This window comes from Mustela nigripes, chromosome 2, assembly GCF_022355385.1.
Source record: "Mustela nigripes isolate SB6536 chromosome 2, MUSNIG.SB6536, whole genome shotgun sequence".
NCBI classification, from domain to species: Eukaryota; Metazoa; Chordata; class Mammalia; order Carnivora; family Mustelidae; genus Mustela; species Mustela nigripes.
Window position 1 is genome coordinate 63153803 of NC_081558.1, and position 24192 is coordinate 63177994.

The window sequence follows — 24192 nt, forward strand, 5'->3', positions numbered from 1 at the left end:
AAGATCCAGAGTCCCGCATTCCACCAACTGAGCCAGTCAGGAGCCCCTCTTAAATATTTTTATAATGAAAACAAGAAATTGTGGTCTCTGGCTGGCTCAGTTGGTGGACCATGTGACTCTGGATTTCAGGGTTGTTGAGTTCAAGCCTCACATTGGGTGTAGAGATTACTTAAAAATAAAATCTTTTGGGCGCCTGGGTGGCTCAGTGGGTTAAGCCGCTGCCTTCAGCTCAGGTCATGATCTCAGGGTCCTGGGATCGAGTCCCACATCGGGCTCTCTGCTCAGCAGGGAGTCTGCTTCCCCTTCTCTCTCTCTCTGCCTGCCTCTCGGCCTACTTGTGATCTCTCTCTGTCAAATAAATAAATAAAATCTTTAAAAAAAAAAAATAAGTAAAATCTTTTTTTTTTTTTAAGATTTTATTTATTTATTTATTTATTTATTTATTTATTTATTTATTTGACGGACAGAGATCACAAGTAGGTGGAGAAGCAGGCAGAGAGAGAGGAGGAAGCAGGCTCCCCAAGGAGCAGAGAGCCCGATGCGGGGCTCCATCCCAGGGCCCTGGGATCATGACCTGAGCCAAAGGCAGAGGCTTTAACCCACTGAGCCACCCAGGAACCCCTTAAAAATAAAATCTTAAAAAAGAAAACAAGCATTTAAATTTAATTTAGTCCAATTTATCACTTTTTTCCTTAATGTTTAGCATTTTATGTTTCCTATTTAGGAAATACTTGTCCATATTGTGGTCATATAGATAATCTATTTTTTCCCTAAAAGTTTTACCACTCTACTTTTCACATTTAGAAATATAATTTATCTAGAATTTATTTCCTCTGTTAAGAGTTAGGAGTTGAGTTCCCAACCCCTGTATAGATAGTCAATTACTTGGCACCATTTATGGAAAAGACCATCCTTTCCAAATAGACTATTATTGTGCCATCTTTGTCAGAATCAGATGATAAAACATGTATGAATCTACTTTTGGTCTCTCTGTTTGCTTTCATTGGTTTATTTGTTTATATTTGTGCCAATATCACACTATCTTAATAGCTATATAAATTGCTATACTAAGTCTTACAGTGACGGACTGTCCTGATTTTCCATGAACATTCTGTACACAACCTTCCCTTTCCATTTGAGATATTATTGACATATAATTGCGTGTTTGTTTAAGGTATAGAACATAATGATTTGATTATGAAAATTTCTGCGATCTGAAACTGAAAGTGTTGCATCTGAGACAACCCCTCAGTCTCTGACAAACTAGAATGGTGGGTTACCCTCCTAAGTTCTGATATCTGGTGGCATAGATCCTTTTTTGTTTTTCTTCTTCAAAATAGCCTGAGCTATTCTTCACTCATTGCATTTCTTTAAAATTTTTAGAATCAGCTTGCCAATTTTCACAAAAAAAGAAAGAAAGAAGTAAAGAAGGAAAGGAAGAAAGAAAGAAAGCCTTCTGGGATTTTCATTGGGATTGCATTAGCCTATAGCTAATTTGAGGAAATCAACTGCACATCTTTCATTACATTTATTCCTACATATTTAATGCATTTTCATGCTATTGTAAATAATACCATTTAAATTTTTTTATTTTATTTTTGTTGTTATTGTGTTCTGGTGTAGAAAAAAATGAAATTTTGTAAGTTGACCCTCATCCAGTGACATAACTGAATTTACTTATTAATTATAATAATTTATAATATTTTTGGATATTATATGTATACAATCATCTTCTGTAAAAATGATCAATTTTTTTCTTTGCAAACTGTATGTTTATTATTTCATTTTCTTGTCTTATTGCACTGGCTGAAAACTCTAGTTCAATGGTGAATAAAAGTAGGGACAGAGTCATACAATTATCTTTTAATTTGATCCTATGGAAGATATTGTTTGTTTCTAAAAATATTTTCTTTGTTCATTTATTTGAGAGAGAGAGAGAAGGAGAGCATAAGCAGGAGGTAGGGAGGGACAAAGGGAGAAGGAAGGAATCTTAAGCAGACTTCCTGTGGAGCGTGGGACCAATGTGGGGCTTGATCTTGAGACCATGAGATCATGACCTGAGCCAAAACCAGGAGTCAGATGTGCAATTGACTAAGCTAACCAGGCACCCCAGAAGATATTGTTCGTTAACTTTAAAAAATAAAGTTGCCTGGGTGGCACAGTCAGTTAAGTGTCTGACTCTTGGTTCCCACTCAGGTCATGATCTCGGGGTTGGGGAATCAAGCCCCACATTGGCTCCACACTCCATGCAGAGTCTATTTGGGATTCTCTCTCTTTCTCCCTCTGCTCCTCATGCTTGTGCCCCCTCCTCTCTTAAACAAATAAATAAATCTTTAAAATATGTATATTTTTCTGAGGGTAAGAATGTTATGTATGGCGGCCAATGAATATTTTTATGGCAGGTAGTTCTATCTGTACCCCTCCTTTTGTACAAATAAGCTCAATGGGATGAATTATTCTCCCATTCACCCTTTCGGTGCTGAAGTTGGGATTAAAGCCCATTTCCTGACAAGCCTCCTGTGAGTGCATCTGTTCATTTTTGTCTGCCTGGAATCCCTACCCCTTTCTTACTTCCTCTTTATTTCTGCATTCCAACCACGTAATTCCAAAAGGACTCCCAACCACGTTACTCTCTCCAGGGTCTTACACTAAGCCCATCAGTTTATTTCTCCCCAAAATTCAAGTGGAAGGCTCCCGAAGTCTTGTGGAAGTGTCCTGAGAGTGGGCATGGGGTCTCTTGCTGTTGAGGAACTGGAGGTCTCCAGACTCCTGTCCTTCCAAAGGTTATGATCTCTAGCTCTCCCACCAACTCTGGAACTGTTCAAGAATCCTCTTTCCAGTGAACTACCTTTTTCCCTTAGCTAGAGTCAGTTTCTACTGTGTATTAATCAGAAAATAGATATACCCCCTATTCTCTTTATTTTTGCCACCAACATGGAGCACAATGGGAACATACTTCTAAGGATTTTTTTTTTTCATACTTCTAAGGATTTAATTGTATTCTATTTATATTTTATTACATTTTTAACTTCTTCCTAGTTGACTGAAAATGGTCATTGCATAGTGAAACCATAACTTTGAATTTCTCTTACCACATATGTATAATTTAAATCCATATATTCCAGTTTATTTATCCCCAGAAGCTAGCAAGTTAGATATTTTATTTTTAAATTTTTATTCTTTTGACTCCTCTATTCTAAGGATGAGGAAACGTTTCTGCAAAGGGCCAGATAGTACTGGTGAGCCATATAGTCTCTCTCATAAATGAATGAGCGTGTCTGTGTTCCAATAAGTGGACACTGACACTTGAACTTCACGTGTCATAAAATATTCTTCTTTTGATTAAAAAAAATTCAAAATGTCAAAACAATTCTTAGTTTGCAAGCCATACAAAAATAGTGGTAATTATATCTGTTGCATGAACTTCTTTTCTTTCTCCCAATTGTGATACATTATTGGACAGGAGAAATATTGACTTATGAAATATGGGATTATAAAGTAATATGCATTATTTATGGGATATAGAGCAACTTGTTTGTCTCCTAAATTGATAAGCACACATTCAAAGATATAGCTAGAAAAAAGATGGAGATGTATATCTATAAAGGATATAGGTAGATAAGATCTTCGTATTCCCAGGAATTCCTATGTAACATAGAAGTAAACAGAAAGATCATACTATATGCTAAACTTCCTTGTAGTTATTTCTTGACTATCTAATTTTATAATGTACTAATTAAACATTCATTGTTAACACAGAATCAAAGAAAATAAGGGGCTTTAAGATATAAATCACCTAGTCAGTTATAGTAATCATGATGCCTTATATTTGTACAGCATTTGATAGTTTACAAAAATTATAGTTCCACATATCATCTCTTCAGATCCTCAAAAACAACCCTGGAGGTAGAGAGGCAAGGTATTATTATCCTAATTTCAAGAAGAGCCACCTGCCCAAGATTACACAAGGGGCAAGGGAGTGGGAGGAATTTTCTAGTCATACCTCTGAGTCATAGTCAGACTAATTTCCATCAAATGTAATGATACAATCGTGCAATTCAAGAGCTGGGTAATGAATAAATCCTGCTCCACCAACTGACGAATACCTGGTGATTCAACATGGGGCTGCCTTTGGTTTGTCAGTGCAAACCTCCCATGTCTAGATCAGTGGGAAATCCAGGCCTCCGCTCTTCTCCTTGCTCCACGCCTTTCTCTTGTACATCTAGGAATCGCAGTATTCACAATCATGGCTGATTGTTCTGGAAGGTGTTACCCAAGCTGCTATAGCTGCTGTGAGCCTAGTGTCATTGCTGACTCTACAGCTTTCCAAAGCGATGCCCTTGGAAAGCAATGTCCTTGTCAACTTCCACTGCCACCCACAGGACTTGAACATAGTATCCTTGTAACGACTGAAGCCCCAGTTTGAGATAATTACACTCCAAGTCAGTCCCAAACTCCCGTGTCACCAAGACCCTTTGCTACCATTACTCCGATGGCCTGTGAATACACAGGCATACATACATGCACTCTTCCCTTCAGTGGTTCCACAAAAGAGAGAGATGTTCCTTTCCTCAGGAACATACTTCTAGACAGTGCTTCCACACCAGCTGGCTCAGGGATCCTAATATTACAGTACTTTGGATCCATTCACTCAGTCACTTCCCCAGGGCACAAGTGGGGTATAGGAGTAAGCAGCCCTAAAGCCTTCATGTATGTTTGTATGTTAAGCATGTATGTATGTATGGATTTAAATTTAATTTCCAGTTATAGAAAATTTAAAACACACAAAAAATAGAGAATGTGGTATTAAAACCCATTTGTCCCTCGTACCCACTTTTAACACTTATCAATTCGAGCTTCATCTTGTTTTCAACTCTTTTGCCACTTCCCCCCTTCCCTCTGGAATATTTTGAAGGAAATCCTGTTGATCATAGAATTCCGTCCTTATTCAGTATATGACTCTAGTAGACTATTTTCTTTTCTTTAAAAAAAATTTTTTTGCAAAGATTTTATTGATTTATTTGACAGACAGAGAGACAGTGAGAGAGGGAACACAAGCAGGGTAAGTGGGAGAGGGAGAAACAGGCTTCCCGCTGAGCAGGGAGCCAGACGTGGGGCTCGATCCCAGAACCCCAGGATCATGACCTGAGCTCAAGACAGATGCTTTACTGACTGAGCCACCCAGGTGCCCCTCTAGTAGACTATTTTCAAAAAACCCACTGCAGTATCATTATGACAAGGACAAAATTGCCAACCCTTAGTTAATAATTCCTTAACATCATCTAATATCCAGTTTATAGTCAAATTTCCCAATTTTCTCAAAAGTATCTGTTTATAACTTGTTTGTCATACCGTATTGGGTTGTTAGGTCTCTTAAATCTTTTTAAATTTATTAAGGTAATTTATTTGTTAAGGAAATCTTGTCATTTATCCTGTAGAACTTTCCACATTCTGGGTTGGATCTCCTCTGGTGTTGTTTCGACACTTTCCTATACTGTTCATACTCCCTTCTTCCTCATAAACTGTTACATTTAGAGGCTTAATTGGATTTAAACTAAAAATATTTTGGAGGTAACAAAAAATACTTCATAGGTGGTTCAATATGTTTCAAATGCACCACATCAGATGCATATGATTTATGGTCGTTCGACTCTCATCGATGTGGAAAAAAAAAAGAAATTTGATCAGTGGCTCCAGGTGTTTTCACTCGACCCATCAATCTTTAATGTTTTAGCATCCATTGATGATTGCTATTTAAGTCTATTTTATTAAAAGATTACAAAGTGATCTTTTATCATTTCTTTTATACTTATCAGCTGGAAAATTTTTTTTTTAAGATTTATTTATTTTGAGAGAGAGAGTGTGTGCACATACTTGGAGGTGGGGAGAGGGAGAGGGAGAATTTCAAGCAGACTCTGTGCTGAGCGCAGAGCCCAACAGGGGCTTGATCTCATGACCCTGAGTGAGATCATGATATGAACCAAAATCGAGAGTTGGGCGCTTAACCAACTGGAAATATTTATACAGCGAGGCTTTTTCTTAACAACTCTGGTCACCCTAAAATACAATTTGTATAGGAGAACCAGAATGTTTGATCCTTCTCCTTTATTTACCAACTGTCATTACCATGTAACTTAGCAACTTACTACAGCAACCTCTGGGTGAGCGGTATTTTCTTTTCCTATTGCCATTATAAACTTGTGGATTTTAACATCATTGATGTGATAAATGATTTAAAGTATATCCTGTAGGGGTGCCTGGGTGGCTCTGTGGGTTAAGCTCAGGTCCTGGTCCAGGGTCCCGGGAGCCCTGCATCGGGCTCTCTGCTCAGCAGAGAGCCTGCTTCTCCCTCTCCCTCTGCACCCCCTGGGCTTGTGCTCTCTCTCTTAAATAAATAAAATCTTTACAAATAAATAAATAAAGTCCATTTGGTAGGCAATGGTGAACTGCCCAGCTTTCAAACATAAAGCGTACCTGACCAGATATCTAAAAATCAAACAGTAAACTTACAGATTCAGGAGGAATCCTTTCTTACAAAACTAAAAATTAAGATCAAAATCTCCAAGCATACCTAAACTTTAAGTCACAATATTTAACAATGGATAATATTCCCATGGTCTTATACTTGGTCTCTGATTTTCTTCTTTACTTTCACTCAGTTTACTGGACTTCATATCATGAATGTCTGAGTATCTGATGCCAGAGATTCAGTTTCTGGCACGCCTAATGATTTACATCTTTATAGCATTCAGAGTCCATTGATAAGACCTACATTTCCTATAACTAGTATTTGCAATTTCATTGTTATAAAATAAGAGCAAATTAATACCCAAATAATTGGCCAGGACCTGGTAATTGAGCATGAGCGTGTGGACAGTGGGGACACAACTCAAATGGAAGCGTTGACTAAGAGTGAGTGCCGGTGTGTGAGCTCAACGTGCTTGTCCATGGACATACCACAGCCAGAATCTGATGGGTGAAAGGAGGGTTGCATGTTTTAACAGAGTATGCTCAAAACTCTGTTATGGACTATGACAGGCTGGATTGTTTGTCAGCTGACTTGTTATGCTGCCCCCAGTCAATTAGTTCTGAGAGGGCAGAAGCCACACCTGTATGGTTCATTTACTCTTAGCAACCAGTACATGATTTTTAAAAAAAGATTTTATTTATTTGACAGACAGAGATCACAAGTAGGCAGGGGCAGGCAGAGAGAGAGAGAGAGAGAGAGCCTAATGTGGGGCTTGATCCCAAGACCCTGGGATCATGACCTGAGCCCAAGGCAGAGGCATTAACCCACTGAGCCACCCAGGTGCCCCCAGTATCTGATTTTTAAAAATGGAAGGAAAAAATGATGTATGCAAGGCAAGAGAAAAATTGACAATAGTTTTGAGCAGTGAGAATCATAATTAGATCAATTTTTTAGTTGTACCTTTTGCGTATTTTGACTCTGGGGTACTGGTGGGATACATATATTTCTTTATAACTTACTTTGAGTATGGATGTAGTACATTTTATCGGGGAATATCCTGAACAGTAAACAAATCAAATCAAATCACTGGTGGTTCCATTCCGTAAAATTAATATTTGGGTGTCTATATATTTGGGTGTATAATATTAAACAATATATGAATCACCTTGAACATATTGTTCAGGAATCTACTTCTACATTTAAATACATGATTAATACTACCCTATGTTACCTTCTCCTACAATAGAAATTTTAATGGCTATATTCCATGATCATATCTATTTTTAAAGTACCCAGACCCAAATTCGGTTTCCAAACATGAGATTCTGATGAACAGGACCACAGAGCAGTGATTTTGATCAGAACTGTGCTTGTTAATAACAGCAGGCGATTCCATGGCCCATACAGCTCCAGGCTGTGAGGTTAACTCCAACAACTACGTTTGGTTTGACTTTCTGCCAGTCTTATGACCAACTTGAAGCAGGTCCTAGAACAGAGAATGTTATGTTTGGTGTCCAGGGAAGCAGCAAACTAGAGAAACATCCCAAATTCCAGAATAATAGAAAGAGCCAATATTCTCTTTATACCCATTTATCCATTTTCCACAGCAAAATTTGAACTAAAAGGATAAAAATGCCATAGAGGTTAGGTTAAACATCTTGTGGGGAAAGTGACCTATTAGTGTAGAAAGGAATGGAAGTGGTAAAACAAAAAAGAAGCTGAAAACAACCCCGTTGATAGCATTTTTCTTTCAAGATTCTACACCGTAAATGTCCTCCAAGAAGATACATGTAAGCAAGCTGATTCGCAGTCACTGCTTCCGTAGTGGTTTCTCGGGTCTCTTAGCTAGCAGCCACCCTGCCCGCAGGGTACTGAGGGCTAGTAAATATTTTTCAGGCAGACTGACAATAGGAAAGAATTGTAGAACAAGAAACTACCTGCAGTACTTAGGTAGGAGTATCCTGGAAAGTGATGTGCTGAAAAACTGACCCTTCCAGCTGGTTTACTTTTATACTCATGCATTTATTTATTTTTTGTGACATTCATTCATCAATGACAAGTGAATTTTTGACAGCCTAATGATACAGGGGAAATAATACAGTATTATGTAGAGAATTGGGAGAGATGTAAAATGAGTGCCATGGTATTTCTTCTTTACTTTTTTTTTTTTTTTTTTTAAGTAATCTCTATACCCAAGGTGGATTTGAACTTGTGCCACTGAGATCAAGTCATGTGCTGTTCTGACTGAGCCAACCCGGCGCCCCCATGGTATTCTTTTAAAAGCTTAAGGAAGGGGTTATCTGGGTGGCTCAGTCAGTTAAACATCTGTATTCGGCTCTGGTCATGATTCCAACTAAGATCCAGTCCCATGTCAGGCTCCCCGCCCTTCTTTCTCAAAAAACAAACAAACAAACAAATAACTTAATTAATAAAAAAGCTTAAGGAAGAATGCTCTAGGTCTTTGTTATTTGGTTATAGTATGTATGATTTTCTGACCATCAGTATCTGTTTCCTTATTTGGGTGACAGCACCCCATTTCTTCTTCTGGGGAACCACTCTTCTCCTACAGTTCATGTTCTTTGGATGAAACACCAGTGAAACAGTGACTCACATTTGGACAATTATAACATAAAATTTTCTTACCTGCAGTAATTTTTTAAGGGACAGGCAGATAATCTGTGTTGACTTAATTAGTGAATCCAGGAACTTCTGGGAAGGCTCTTTTTCTTGCTGGACTTGGCCCAGGATAGACGTAGACTTGAAATTGTTGGGAACCGTCTTGCTACCACATAAAGCCTGATTATAAAGGCAATAAGGAGGAGAGCTGAGGCTTTCTTATTGTTGCTTTTTTGGTTTTTCAGAAGGCTGTTTCTGATCTGATTTGAAATGGGCATGAGTGGCAGTAAGTTGAAAGTTCTAACTTTACCTTTATTTTCACAAGACAGGTATAAGGGTCTAAATTATTTTTAAGAAAGTTGATGCTTTCTGACAACAAAAGAAATGAAAAACTCTGTATTGGCATAGTTTATTATATAAGCATCATAGTTCTAAGGATATGGCATTGTGGAGTGTATAAAATAAAATACGTCTTTTCTCAGGAAATGTATAAACTGCTTGGAAAGGTATGAACATTAAAAACAAAACCCTTTAGAACACAAATGAATTGCAAACAGTATTCATACAAATATTCTGCATGGCAATAGAAAGTGATAGCTAGAAACTAAACCAGCCTACAACAAAAGCATAGGTAAAAGGGTTTAGGCTAAACTCTGAGTATTTCCATTTAATTCTCAAGGCACTGGTCCTCATATCCTTAATCTTCAGGTAGATTCATACATTTGAATTTCCTATCTGAATGTTTCCTCTGAATTACTTACTTGCATATTTAATTGCCTGTTTGATATCTACACTTTGATGTCCAATAGGCATCTCAAACTTACCTTGTCCAAAAAATCTTCCTCCAAACTTGGTGGAAGCTTGATCTAGATGGTTTTCCAAATTTCCTTTTTAAGATTTTATATAATCTTAAAAAATAAATATATATATATTATATAATACATAATATATATGATATATATATATATATATATATATATATATATATATATATATATACACACACACCTGACAGAGAGAGAGAGAGAGAGAGAGAGATGATGAGAGAGGGAACACAAGTAGGGGGAGTGGTAGAGGGAGAAGCATGCTTCCCACTGAGCAGGAAGCCCAATGTCTGGCTAGATTTCCAGGACCCTGGGATCATGACCTGAGGCAAAGGCAGATGCTTAAAGACTGAGCCACCCAGGCACTCTGTTTTCCAAATCTCAGATGGCAAGCCCAACCTGACAGTTGTTCAGGTCTAAAAGCTTATGGGTTGGGGTGCCTGGGTGGCTCAGTGGGTTAAGGCCTCTGCCTTCAGCTCAGGTCATGATCCCAGGGTCCTGGGATCAAGCCCCGAGTCTGGCCCTCTGCTCAGCAGGGAGCCTGCTTCCCTTCCTCTCTCTCTGCCTGCCTCTCTGCCTGCTTGTGATCTCTGTCAAATAAATAAATAAAATCTTTTAAAATAAATAAATAAATAAATAAAAGCTTATGGGTTGTCTTTTACTTTTCTCTTTCTAGAGATCTTATTTATTTTTCTGAGAGAGAAAGAGAGAGAGGACACATGAGTTGGGGAGGGGCAGATGGAAAGGGAGAAGCAGAGTCTCGGTTGAGCTCGGAGCCCACATGGGGCTTGATCCTAGGATCCTGAGATCATGACCTGAGCTGAAGTTGGACACCTGACTGGGCCAACCAGGGGCCCCCACTTCTCTCTTTCTCTTGCATCTTGAATCCATTCCATCAGCAAATCTTAGTCTCTATCTTCAAAACGTATTCAGAATCTAACCACTTCTTAATACCGCTATTGCTGCCTGAATTACTGCAATAGCCTAACTGGTCTTCTCGATCTCATCATTGCCTCCCTAAAGTCTTTCCTAATATAGCAGCCAAAACAGTCTCATAATGTTTATTAGGTAAATTTTCAAACATACAGCAAGGATGAAAACATTTTACATTGCTCCATCTGTATATCTAGATTCTACAATTAGCAGAACAGTCCTGCTTAAGGTGACATATTGTGTAGCTCCTCTGTCCAAAACTCTCTGATAGCTTACCTCATTCAAAAAGGAAAAGGCAATTTCTTACCATAGTCTTCGAGACTTTGTTTGATCTGGTCCCTAATTCCATTCTTCCATGTTGTCTATCATACTTCAGCCACACTGGTCTCCTTATTGCTACTCAAATGGGGCAAGCACATTCTTTCCTTAAGGTCTTTGCATTTGCTTTCCCTTTGCTTGGGATGCTCTTCTCCTAGGTATTCGAATGACTTGCCTCTTTCTTTGCATGACTTCGTCGGAGGTCTTCTCTGACTCTTCCAAGTATTAGGTTGAACAATTTAATGTCATTCAACCATGTTGAATCACATGAACCTAATATTGTTCTGAATTTAAAAAGAATGTAAAAATGACCAGGAATTTCATATGGTTCAAGCTAATAAAACAGCACCACCAACCTATCCTTTTATTCTTGCCTGACTTCCAGTATTTTTTATAAGAGCTTCTTACCATCTTAGGTACTATCATTGCGTATTGTCTAGAAGATCCTCAAAGATAGGGGATCTTGCTGTTTTGTTCAGTGCTGTGTACTCAGTGTGCAGAATGGAACTTGGCCTATAGTTGGCACCCAGGACATATTTAAAGAATGAATTCTTCACATTGAAACCGGAGTGATCTTTTGGAAACACAAATTTGACATCACTCCCACTAAAAATTCTTAAATTGGTTTGTATCACTTTTGAAACAAAGACAAGAATCTTTACCAGGCCTGTTAAGATCCTGCCTGATCTTTGATCTTTAATCCTGATCCCGATCTTTAATTCTCTAGACTTATCTCACATTATCTCCCTCATTTATTTTCAGGCCCTGGGACTATGCTGGTTTCATTATGAAGTCTTTATGTTTTCCCTCTATGATACTTCTGTATCAAGTACACTCTGAGCCATTTTTGTTTTTTTAAAGATTTTATGTATTTATTTTAGAGAGAGAGTATACAAGCCAGGGTGTGGGGGGAGGTGCACAGGGAGAGAGGGAGAGAGAATCGCAAGCTGACTCAAAGCTGAGCACAGACTCTGTTGCTAGGCTCGATCCCAGGACCCTGAGATCATGATCTGAGGTGAAATCAAGAGTCAGACTCTCAACCAACTGAGCCACCCAGGCCAGGCGCCACATCCTGAGGTAGTTTTCAATCTTGGTTCAAAGCATCTCTTGCTCGAAGCCATTTTGGACACCCCACAGTAGGTTGAGCTGCACTTCAATGCCCTCATGCACCAACCCCCTACCCTTAGTAATACTTATTTGGATTATAAAGTTCCTTTTGTGTGATAATTTGTCTCACTATTCAGACAGTAATTTTCGTAAGAAAACACAGCTTTCTTTTTTCTTCCCTTTCAATCCCTATAATCTGTGAAGTATCTGGCACATAGTAATAGCTTAATACTCCTTTAAAAAAATCGATCCTGTTGTGTCCCTGTTACTAGTGTCTAACTGGGTACCTGGTACACAGTAGGTGACTACCTTTGCTAAACAACCATAGTATGAAAGATGTTTGACTACTCATTTACAGTAAATATATAATGCAGAAGAGCCATCACTTGATTATCTGTGATCAGGCACTCATACATAATTGATACCTACACCAATTCCAAATTCTCTCCTTTTATCAACTTTTCCTCACCAGTAAGACTGAAGAAAGTAAGTTACACTTCTTTTCTTTCCTTTGTTTACTCTCTAGTGGAGTAAAGGGTGAGCTATCTGACCAGGAAAATCCACAGAGTCAGAATTAGCCATAAGTGAGATTTGGCTTCTGAACCAAAAGACCATGGCATTCTCACTTGGATAGTTAAGATGTTTAGAAACTTTTTAGTTTTTATTTTACTTATTTATTTTTAAAAAAAGACTTTGAGAGAGAGAGAAAGAGACAGAACACAAGCAGGTGGAGGGGCAGAGGGAGAGTGAGATGCAGACTTCCCACTGAGTAGCGAGCCAGACACAGAACTCAATCCCAGGACTCCAGGATCATGACCTGAGCCAAAGGCAGACACTTAACCAACTGAGCCACCCAGGTGCCCTGAAACTTTGTAAAATATTTTATTTATTATTTAGAGAGATGGGGTGGGATAAAAGGCAGAGGCAGAGGTAGAGGGACAAGCAGACTCCCCGCTGAGCAGAGAGCCTGACAAGATGCTCGGGGCTCAATCCCATGACCCTGGGATCCTGACCTGAGCCAAAGGCAGATGCTTAACTGATTGAGCCACCCAGGTGCCCTTGGAAACTTTTTTTCCCCAAATGAAAAGCTTTGCATTTTTAAAAAAATCTTTTTAAAGACTTTATTTATTTTTAAAAGATTTTATTTATTCATCTGACAGAGAGAGACACAGTGAGGGAAGGAACACAAATAGGGGGAGTGGGAAAGGGAGAATCAGGCTTCCCACCAAGCAGTGAGCCCGATGTGGGGCTCAAACCCAGGACCTACAGATCATGACCTGAACCAAAGGCAGACACTTAACGACCTGAGCCACCCAGGCGTCCCGAGAGAGAGAATTCTAAGCAGACTCTACTGAGCCTCATGTGAGGCTTCATCCCATGACCCTGCAATCATGACCAGAGCTGTAATCGAGTCAGACACCCAAACAACTGAGCCACCCAGATGCCCCTATTTTTCTTTGAATTTTAACAGCAATCTCTTTGAAAACATTTCAGTGATCAGAGGATATATTAAAACACACATACACAGGTTATATACATTTACAAGTTTATTAGGGAAGAATGACATGGAACAGAAAAGAAGAAAAAAAGCAAAAATCTTACAAATGATTTCAAGTGCACTGAAACAGAAGTTTTTAGTAAACCTGTAATTCCAGATAAGCCCTTTGGTAAGCTTATTGACTTTGTCATTTGTTAATTTAGAGAAAAGGGAGAAAAGCCCAACCAACTACAATAAAAATGAATTTACAAAATGGCAATTTTGGGATATCATGAAACGTAGGAAGAAACTAAAAACCTAAAGACATTAATTTTAGTAAGATGTTAATTTTCTAGTTTTAATAATGTATTATAGGTATGCAAGATACTACCAGTGAGGGGATGCTACCAGTGGGTAAAGGCTACACAGAACCTCTCTGTATTATTTTTGCAATTTCCCTGTGAGTCTATAATTATTTCCAAATAAAAAGTGAAATAAATAAGTTAAAAAATAAAAAAAGAAGACCCTAGGAAAAATAGTAAAGGGAAAAATGAATTTTTAGAAAAAGAATTTAAATATACATAGTTGAAGACTTGTTTGCCAGATTTCCATAGGTTTGTAAGGAGTTAACCAAAATTTTTTAAAATGCTTCCAAGACAGACAGACAGGCACACACATGACTAACAAAAATATTAGGCTCTGAAAAGTGGCATCCTAATTTTAATGTTTGAACTAATGATATTTTCCAGAGCCAAAGGGAGAGTGAAACATAGTACTGTTTGCATAAAAAACCAACAAATTTTGCAAAAACCACAAAATTGAGTGTTTGCTCTTGAGAAAGGAAAACCTGTATTTCTTTACATCATCAAAGAAAAACGTGAAAGATCTGATATGAAAGGAAAAAAATGTACAAATCCTACCACTTCATTCCTCAAAACTGTATAAACATTTGTAAGATTTTCCTTCATCCATTAAATGTCCCTAGAGCAGCCAGGCTACACAGACCTGGGGGCATTCACACGTCACAATATTCCATAAAAATCTGGGAACACATATTTTCGGCAGAAAGAAATCACTTAATCTGCAAGGAAAGGCTGCTTGCAAAAGAATTCAGAGTGACACATTTAGGCAGGACTCCCTTGCAATGACAAAATGTCAGTGTCATAATTGATCACATTCTTGGGTGCATTCTAAAGACACACGGCATTATGAACTTTTATGAGTAGCTTTCTTGATGCCAGAGAGATGGCAAATATCCTATAATGGGAGAAGTAAAAACACAGAGAAGCTCTAAAATTGCCTCATCTCAAGCTTATTAAAGCAACATAGAAATCTGCTTGGCTAGACACTTCATTTATATTCCCTTCTTAAATACTAGAGTTTAGCAACACAGTGCATAGTAGAAGGGGAATTAGGGCTAGAAAGACCCGAGTTAAAATTCTGACTCTTTCAGCAACTAGTTTTTTTTATTTTTTTAAAGATTTTATTTATTTATTTGACAGAGAGAAATCACAAGTAGATGGAGAGGCAGGCAGAGAGAGAGAGAGAGAGAGGGAAGCAGGCTCCCCGCCGAGCAGAGAGCCGGATGCGGGACTCGATCCCAGGACCCTGAGATCACGACCTGAGCCGAAAGCAGTGGCTTAACCCACTGAGCCACCCAGGTGCCCTAAGCAACTAGTTTTGTTACCTTAGACTAGTCAGAGTCTCTGAATCTCAATGTATTTGTTACTAAAATGAATATAATACTCCCCGTATCTCAAGATTGGTCCTAGAACTGCAAGGAATGCTATATTTAAGTGCCTAGCACAATGCTGTGCAGACAGTAGGTAGCAGTAAGTGTGAGGTCCTTCCCAGTTTCCCCAGAAGATGCAACAAAATATTTCTTTCTCTGCCAGTTTCGTAAATGTCAAAGCAAATGGCTAAGGGGTAAATAAACAGGACAAGGGAATCTAATCCTACTATTATCCAGACAATTATTCTATTAATTATGCAGTTATATAAACTAATATTTAATAAACATTATTGGATTTATTGGTATTATTTAGGTAATACATGAATAGGTCTTCTCTTTTTCAAGTTGGCTTTTTATTTTGATTTTAACCGGTTTAGCAAAATAGGCCATTAATTATGAGTATGATCTTTTGGGAAGATTAAGCTCCTCTTTTTTTAATTTTTAAAGATTTTATTTATTTGAGAGAGCGAACGACAAAGAGAGCACAAGCGGGCTGGAAGGGTAGAGGGAGAGATAGGAGGAGATTCCTGGTTGAACAGGGAGCCTTGGCGGGGTGGGGAGGTTGGGGGGGCAAGTGGAGATTGATCCCAGTACCCCAGGATCATGACCCGACTCTACGGCAAACACCGAACTGACTGAGCCACCCAGGTGCCCCAAACTCCTCTTGATCCCAGGTAAAAATCATAGTTTTAGTGTTTACTCATGGGTCTGAGAAAAAGTGACATGGAAGAAAAAATGGTACAAGGTTAAAGAATTTCTCTTTCAAGGCTGATAGTGTAATTCTCTCTATGATGAAGCGCCTGTTGAGGTATGCCTGGGGACTAATGTTCCCTAACTCATGCCTTGAACCTCCGCTAAGAGTGCCATATTCCCAGGCTCCATCTACTCGAAAGGGTGAGCAAGCCTTGTGAAATTGCAAGAGTGGACAGCACCGAGACAGGCCTTAGAAGGCTTTAGACACAGGTTCTTCACATGGAATCCGGGGGCGTACTCAGAAGGTTTCGAACCTGCCTTCCCTGTCTGTAAAATTGTGTCTAAGCGTATTTCGTGCCTTTTCCCCAGGAAGATGCTCAACTGTCACGTCCCTCTTGAGGATGGTTCTCTAGCCATCCTATCCTGAAAAAGGGGTCTCGCCCACACAATCTCTCACATCATCCTTAAGTATTTCCTGCGCAGTCTTACCACAATCTGTCATTACCTTGTTTGTCTGATTAAATCGCTCTAACCCCCCGCCCCCCCGCCCCCGAAGGTAGGCTTCCCAAAGGGCTGGGCCCTGGCCTTTCTCCAGCGCCTTGAACCTGCTGAGTCTCGAGAGACACTTCTGGAACGAATGACACGTCCGTGTCTAGCAGATATTTAAAGGCCTCTACATCCCTCCATCCGCCTCCTTTCCCGCCCCCAGCACCGCCGCATCCTTCTCCCGAAACCATCTTAAAATCACGCGTTTTCATTTTGGAAATAAGGCTTTTCGCCTTGCCATCACACCCACTCACTCTCGCACACTCGTTCTCTACAGTCGGAACCGCTGCCCAGGCCCACTTACCCAAACCCACTAGGCCGGACTGTTTAGGGGCGACCCGGGCAGGTGCAGCCTCGAGCGGGCGCCTGCCTCTATTCACCCAACCTCCGGTCCTCCGCGGAATCCGAGAGGCCACCTCCGCCCACCGGAGTCCCACGCCGCCACCCTCCCTCCAGGGCGGCGCCTGCAGCTAACTGTGGCCGCGCACGGCAGCGGAAGCACCGCTCCCGGGGCTGCGCGCAACCGGCAGCAGAAGAGCCGACGGTCCTCCGCCACGCCGGGATCCTGCCCGTCCCGCAGCGCGCGCCGCCGCGGTCGCAACTGCTTCCGGGTAAGCGGGTCACCGACCCTGTGGCCCCTCCCCTCCTTCGCCTCCTCCGCCAGCCGCTCGGGCTGCGGCTCCTCCCGGGGGCTGGTTCCCGCTGTCTCTATCTTAGCCGCCGCGCCACGGGGCCACCGGCGTGACTGACCCACCGCCCGCGGGCGCCGGGAGCCGCCGCGTCTAGCCCGGCCCGCCTGGCCGGGAGCCTGGGACCCAGTTAGCCGTCCGCGTCCCTCGCCCTCCGCTCCTCGCTTTTCGCCCGGCCGGCTCCCGGCGGCCGACCCGCGCCCCGGCCCTTCCCGGGCGGCGCCGTAGTCACAGCCCGCGCCCAGGACAGGTAAGGTCCGTCCCTTCCGCCGTTCCGGGGGCCCCTTCCCGGCCTCTATAGCCCCTGCGACCCGCGCCGCCGCTGACCCCTGCTGGGGGCCCGGTTTCCCTGCGGGCTCTCAGGTCGGGGTCGCCCCCCGCCTACCGCGTTCTCCGGCAGCACGCCTGATTTCTAACGCGCGCCCTCGGTCTGTGCGAGGAGATGCGGTTACTCCCATTGTGGGAGAAATTGCATCGGGCCGCTGTCCCTTTGCGTCGGGTGCTCGAGGCTCCTTCTCTTCCCCGGCGCGGCACTCCCTCGCTTCTGTCCCCGGACCGGCACCCCTGCGAACGGTGTCAGGCCGGTGGAGGGCGTAGCATTTTTATGGGATTTTTTTTTTTTTTTTCTTCCTCCTTGATCCTAACTGAAGCGCGGGCTAGGAGTGCCGGGGTTAATGCTTGACTAGTACGGGGTGTTATTCACACCCAGATTGTTAAGTTACACAGCTGCGGTCGGGCCTGCTTCTCTTGCCTGTGGATATCCAGCAGGAAGCCGCGGACCTAAGGAAACGCACCTCTTTTTCTTTCTTAGAGGGAAAAAAGTTCAAGTGTTTGCTCTACTTTTCCACTGTGGGAGATACAAATATTAGGCTGCTGAGACACGGCTAGGGAAATGCTGTGTCCTAAACTTTAAGCGTTAAACTCATTTTCTATGAGTTTCCATTTAATGACTCAGCATTTCTGCCGTAAACAGAAAAACTGCAGACTAGGTTAGTTGACTAAAAGATACTATGTAGGAATAACTGAGTAGCCTTTAATTTTTTATGTTATCACAATGGGAAGAGAACGTGGATGCAGTAAATGGAACCAGAGAGATGGTGAACAGGTATGGGTGGGCGAGTTCATAGTATTTAAAATAACGTTTTTTTTTTTTCCAAGATAGCGTTTTATATAGCGATGAATCTATACATAAAGGTTCAATTGTTGGAGAATTCAGTATTGCAGATAAGAGTTAGTTGGCAGAGACTTGAGGTTGGCTGTGGTTTGGAAGTCTTGCAGAATTAACCCTGTTTAACCATCATCATGCTCTGTTTAACAAATATAGAGATGATGACCTAGTGTAATATTCATGTTAGAGTAAGAATTTCAGAAAGTGTGATTCATTTAGAAAGTTAGGTCACTCACTTTGTGAGTCATTGATATGGATCTTAAAATTGGAATAGAGGGAAGCAAGAAGTTTGTTATTGCCTCGTTAGATGCCTTCAGTCATTGTATATGGAGCGTTGTTATGCTTTGTTAGGTTTGTTGCTGGATACTTATTATCATGAAGTATGGTAAGGAAATAAAAATGGAACTCTTGCAGAATATCTGGCTTTAGAATAGTTTCTAAGTGGATTGTCGTAATTATACCCTTCCCCCACCTTTTTTTTTTTTTTTTTTTTGCCAGATGTGGGAAGATAAATGCAGGGGCCTAGGGACAAAGTAAATGTCAGTGAAAGGTATAAAAAAGTTTACTGAAGAATCTACAGTATACAAAATAGTCCTTTCAGTGAAAGGCCTCACCTATTTTGTGAATCCTTAAAAGTGTGGAATGAGTTCTTATGTAAGTTCTGTTATAGAGGAAAGTCTGTATGGAAATTGTGATTTATTATTGGAATGAATTCATTGTAAACTCGAAATAACTTTTTATTGCTGAAATGTAATTTGATCATTTTGGCTTTAAAAATATTGTTAAGCAAAATAACCTTGAATCACAGGGTAGGTACTTGATATTCTTAGCCCTGTTTTCTTTTACTTTTTTGGAATTCATCTTATTTTACCTTGATTTTCAATTTTATGGAACTTTATAGTTAGTTACCAACTATAAAGTAATGGTAAGTTAGTCTTGCTTATCAGGTTCCTTTAATTAGTTGAGTAAATTTTGGCATCTTATTTTCTTGGATATTCATTCATATATATAGAGTGTTCCTTACTGTTGCTTTTGATTTTTGTCCAGCAAATAGTGACTTAATTAAGAGTTTCAGTTCCCGGTAAACAGAGATTCCCTTTTGGAAAATCCCTTGTGGAAACCACCATAACTAACAGTCTTGATAAGGTAAATATGTAAGAGAAGCCTTCTTATGTCACGATTTAAGCATCTCCATAATGAAGGAAAAAAAGTGATAGGAGGGTATATTTGTCAAGTAGATTGTTTTTCTCTCAAAACAAAACCAAAAACACATTTTACTAGAAATGAGAGCTATGTCTTGCTAAACCCTTTGTGAATTGTTTTACTGTGCTCCTAGTATGAAAAGGAACAGAATTGAAGATGTTTAGAAAAAAAAAAAAAAATTCTCCTGGCAGAGTGCTGGGAATGTTGATGAGGATCATTTAAGAGGAAATACAGTTCTTGTCTTCACCGTAGGTGCACGTACAAAATAGAGGCCATTTCATAGCCTTTTCCTTTTAAGTAGTTACTTCTTTCTGGAGACTCTGGGAGAGATGGACTTTTAACCAGGAAGATGTACCACTTTATCCAGTTTGCAAACAATAGACTTTAGGACTGTTGTTCAAAACTCAACTTTTAAAACTTCAGAGGGAAGGAATTGAGCAGAATTTGCCCTGTGAGTAAAATAACTTTACCTTTTTCTCCATTTCTCCTTTTAAGATACTAGCTAGACTATACCTTTGGTAATGATTTTGTGTATGTGTGTGTGTGTTGCATATTGCACTTTATTTTTAAAACTTTTTGCCCTACAAGGAATCAAACATTGGGCTAAAAACTGGGTTTAGTTTAAGTTAAACTTTTTCATTTATTCTATTACTTCTTTCTTCTGGTCAGGGGAGGGAGAAAGAATTCTATTTCTTGGGGAAACTCTGAGATTTGCTAAAAGTGTCTGCTTTTGTTTTGGTCTCTTGGTACGGAGAAGCAGTATATAAGAGTAAAAATTGTTGAGAAGACCTGGCATACATACAGGGAAAGAGAATGCCCACTTCATGGGTACAGTAGATGTTTGTAGGACTTCTAAAAATTGATAAAACGTTTTAAAAAAAATGTTACATGGTGTAAAGGAAGCCTCCTCTCCACAACAGACTTCTAGCCTTCTCTCACTCCCCCACTCCCTAATCCAAGCAACCACTTTGAATAGTTTCCTGTATGTTCTCTAAATTTCTATTGCATATGTAATCTCCTGTATTTAGGAGAACTTTCTTCTGTCTTGCATTCTTATCCTTGATATATCTTAGAGATTTTTCTGTTTTAGCACGTGTCCATCTGATTTTTAAAAAAGACCGGATGTCTTGCCTAGTTTAGATGAACCATAATTTATTCATTTTCCATGATTTATTTTTCCATTCCCTATTAAGAGACATTTAGGTTGTTTTTAGTTTTCTACAAATGTTGCTATAGTGAACAATTAGTATATAAATCTTTGCACTAGTCCATAAGTATGTGTATAGAATATATTTCTGAAAGAGTGATTGCAAAGTTGGACCTTAAGTTGTGAAGGTTTATAAATTTGTTTCAACCTTACATTGGATTTATTTTATAATAGAAGTTAACTTCTTTCTTAACCTTGTAGGAGAAAGGAACTCTTACTCTCTTACTTTGTATTCTATCTTCTCCACTTAAAAAAAAAAGATTAAAATGCAGTTTATGAGGCGATCTTAAACATTTTAGAGTGACGGGTGGTTAATTTTGTTTATACTGGTAAGGGTGAAAATACTGTTGCTTGAAGACTAGTGTTATACACAAATTACTTCACTTATATTGGGTAATAGTTAAATGAATACTTTTGTAGTCGGTTGATTGTTTTAGGATTTTATGACCAATATCAATTAAAAATATTGTATGTAGTTTAACATCTTGCCCTGATGAAGTCTGCTACTATATTATTAGTCACAGAAAATAGTCCACCTTCTGCCTTCCTTTACCTTCCACATACTAGTCTATTCATAATAAAAGAAACCTCTGTAGAGTTTGAGATTCAAAACACCTTTTGCAACCCAGAGTGCTATGGATGGATTAATTTCCCAAGACAGGGGGTAGGTACAGCTTCAGTTTTTATTCTGCAAAGTATTTGTGAGCAAATTAAGAGTTTAAAAGTTTAATTTCTGTATTATACAGCGCTCTCATGACCAGGAGGAGGGGGTTCAGGAACATTTTACCTTTGAAAATGAGAGATTCTAGAGAAAAATAAAAAGTACTGAGGGGCTAATGTGTGATGATGAAGTTGGAACTTGTGAGTGGCAGAGTCTCTGGCTGGTGCCCAGGGTCTATTTTGAGGCCTTGTCAGAGCTTGTCCAACAGAACCTACCACATAACTGTAATCTGCCCTGGCCCTACTGCCAGTCAGGAAGGCCTGCGGTTTAGGAAAAGCGGCAACCATAGAAGAGTGAGCTTATAAAGGACATTTGCCTCCAGAAGATTAAGGCTAAGTTTTGGGGTGAAAATCTGCTTAGTGTGCATATCCTAGGATCATTTTTTTTTTCTTTTTGTCTTTCTTTTTTAAGAAAAGAGAATGATTAAGGAAAACTAATGAGAAAAGTATTTCAGAAGAATGTGCAGAAGGAGGAGCACAGGATTGTACCAGTATTGATGTTATGTTCTGGGCCTAAGAGTGATTAGTCAAATGTTTTACAGCAAGGAAAAACCATTACTGAACTGGCATAGGAAGGCCATGGCCCTAGTTGAACTTGTCCAGTTCAGAGACTTGTACATGTCTTTGGATCAAAAGGACACTGGGAATGATGGGCTGTTTTATAGGATTATTTTGAGTTTGTACAGAGAACTTAGCTTCTTCCCAAATTCTCGCTCTCTTCTTCCCATAGGACTGCTACAGTCTGTACATTATCATGAAGTTATCTCTTTAAAAATAACTCTAGGCTGTTACCAGATGCTATCTCCCAGGGCAGCTGCCTCTGTGTATCATGTGCTTTCTCATGATTTCTCAAAACCTTGGTGTTTTTTATATACTTAGTGAATGAGGCACTTGAGTTTAAAAGTTCTTTAACTGATTTCACTAGTTAGGCTAGAAAACTGTTCAAAGGGCTTTAGAAATCCACCCATTTATTCAAGGTTCCTGTCACCATATTAAACTGCAGCCTTGGGCGCCTGGGTGGCTCAGTGGGTTAAGCCTCTGCCTTCTGCTCAGGTCATGATCTCAGAGTTCTGGGATCGAGTCCCACATCGGGCTCTCTGCTCGGCAGGAGCCTGCTTCCTCCTCTCTCTCTCTGTCTTTCTCTCTCTCTCTCTGTGCATACTTGTCATCTCTCTCTGTTAAATAAATAAAATCTTAAAAAAAAAAAATAAACTGCAGCCTTGTAATTACAGTCAAGGTTGTTTGAAGAATTCTGCACTCAGGGCAAACTTAATTTACAGATGCAAAGCCTGCAGATAGTTTCCTTTCTCTTGCTTTACATTAGGTTGTAACGTCAAGAAATTTAATTTTTCCTTGCCCTCAGTTATTTGGATTCTTTGCATTTGATAACAACGATGTATTTAGTACTGTATTGAGTGTGAGCAGAAAATGTAAACTGGAGTATTTTTATCCCCCCCCATTCCTATTATCTGGTTTATTCCTGTTATCACCTCCCTGCTTCAGGTCTCAGCCTTCCTCTACCAAGAAAAAAAAAGGTGAAGATAGTGCAGAGCAGAGAGTGGAAAAGAGGTTGGGAAAAGTGTTGAAGTACAAATGTGTATTGGGTCGTATTTGTTCAGAAACGTGAACTATTAAAACTCTTCTTAAAAAATTGTAGTTCATCTTTTTCATTGTTTTCACTTTGAACCTTGTATGTGCTAGTTGGTTTTTCATTATGAACACCAAAATCTTTTTTTTATTTTTAAGATATTATGTATCTATTCATGAGAGACAGACAGAGAGAGAGAGAGAGGCAGAGGCAGAGGGAGAAGTGGGTTCCCTGTGGCACTGGATCCCAGCACTCTGGGATCATGACCTGAGCCCAAGGCAGATGCTCAATGGACTGAGCCACCCAGGCTTCCTGAACACCAAAATCTTAGCTAGTTTTTTTTTTTTTTTAAAGCCAGTTTTGGTATAATGTAGCTTTACTGTTTTAGGAAACTAATTTTAAAGTTACTTGTTTTGATCACTTTGCTATTCTTTCTATATCCCCCACTTTCCTAAATTGAAACATTTTAAGAGCCAGCAGCACTCTTTTGGCTGTCTGTTTTCTAAGTAAAATAGCATATACTGTATGCAGATGATTAAGATGTTAAAATATTTATTTCCCTGTTAAATGGTTTAAGTAATTTATAACAATAAACAATACAATTAGTAAGCATACATGTTGCTATTAAAAAAAAAAAAAGGATTTCAGTAAAGTGACCCAAGGATTATAGGATTAAAGATAGAAAAAAAAAATTCAGTTTTAGATAGCTATCTTTTTCCCTGCCATGTATATTGCCATATCTAAGTGGTTAGTCAAAGAAATTAGACAATCGTTGCCTGTCGTACCCAATTCACCCTTTGTTACCCATTCAAGTGGGGTTTTTAAAAAAATTGTGTTAGAATATAAATAGTATGAAGTTTACCATTTTAATTATCTTTAAGTGTACAATTCACTTTAAAAAA

General features: G+C 39.6%; 1 protein-coding gene and 1 long non-coding RNA gene across 8 annotated transcripts in view; one reads left to right on the forward strand and one right to left on the reverse strand.

Annotated features, from left to right (window-relative positions):
• Positions 1 to 7143: 7143 nt before the first annotated feature.
• Positions 7144 to 17300, reverse strand: LOC132011675 (uncharacterized). The gene is made up of 3 exons (XR_009402431.1): positions 17020 to 17300; positions 9113 to 9265; positions 7144 to 7955 (listed from the first exon to the last, which is right to left on the reverse strand). It is a non-coding gene; the product is annotated as an uncharacterized LOC132011675 (long non-coding RNA).
• Positions 17301 to 17337: 37 nt separating this feature from the next.
• LRRFIP2 (LRR binding FLII interacting protein 2) overlaps positions 17338 to 24192 on the forward strand; it is a 107853-nt gene continuing 100998 nt past the window's right edge. For all 7 annotated transcript variants that reach the window (XM_059390581.1, XM_059390582.1, XM_059390584.1 and 4 more), the window contains exon 1: positions 17338 to 17654. The gene's annotated coding sequence lies outside the window, so the exon portion shown is untranslated. The remainder of the gene's footprint in view (positions 17655 to 24192) is intronic.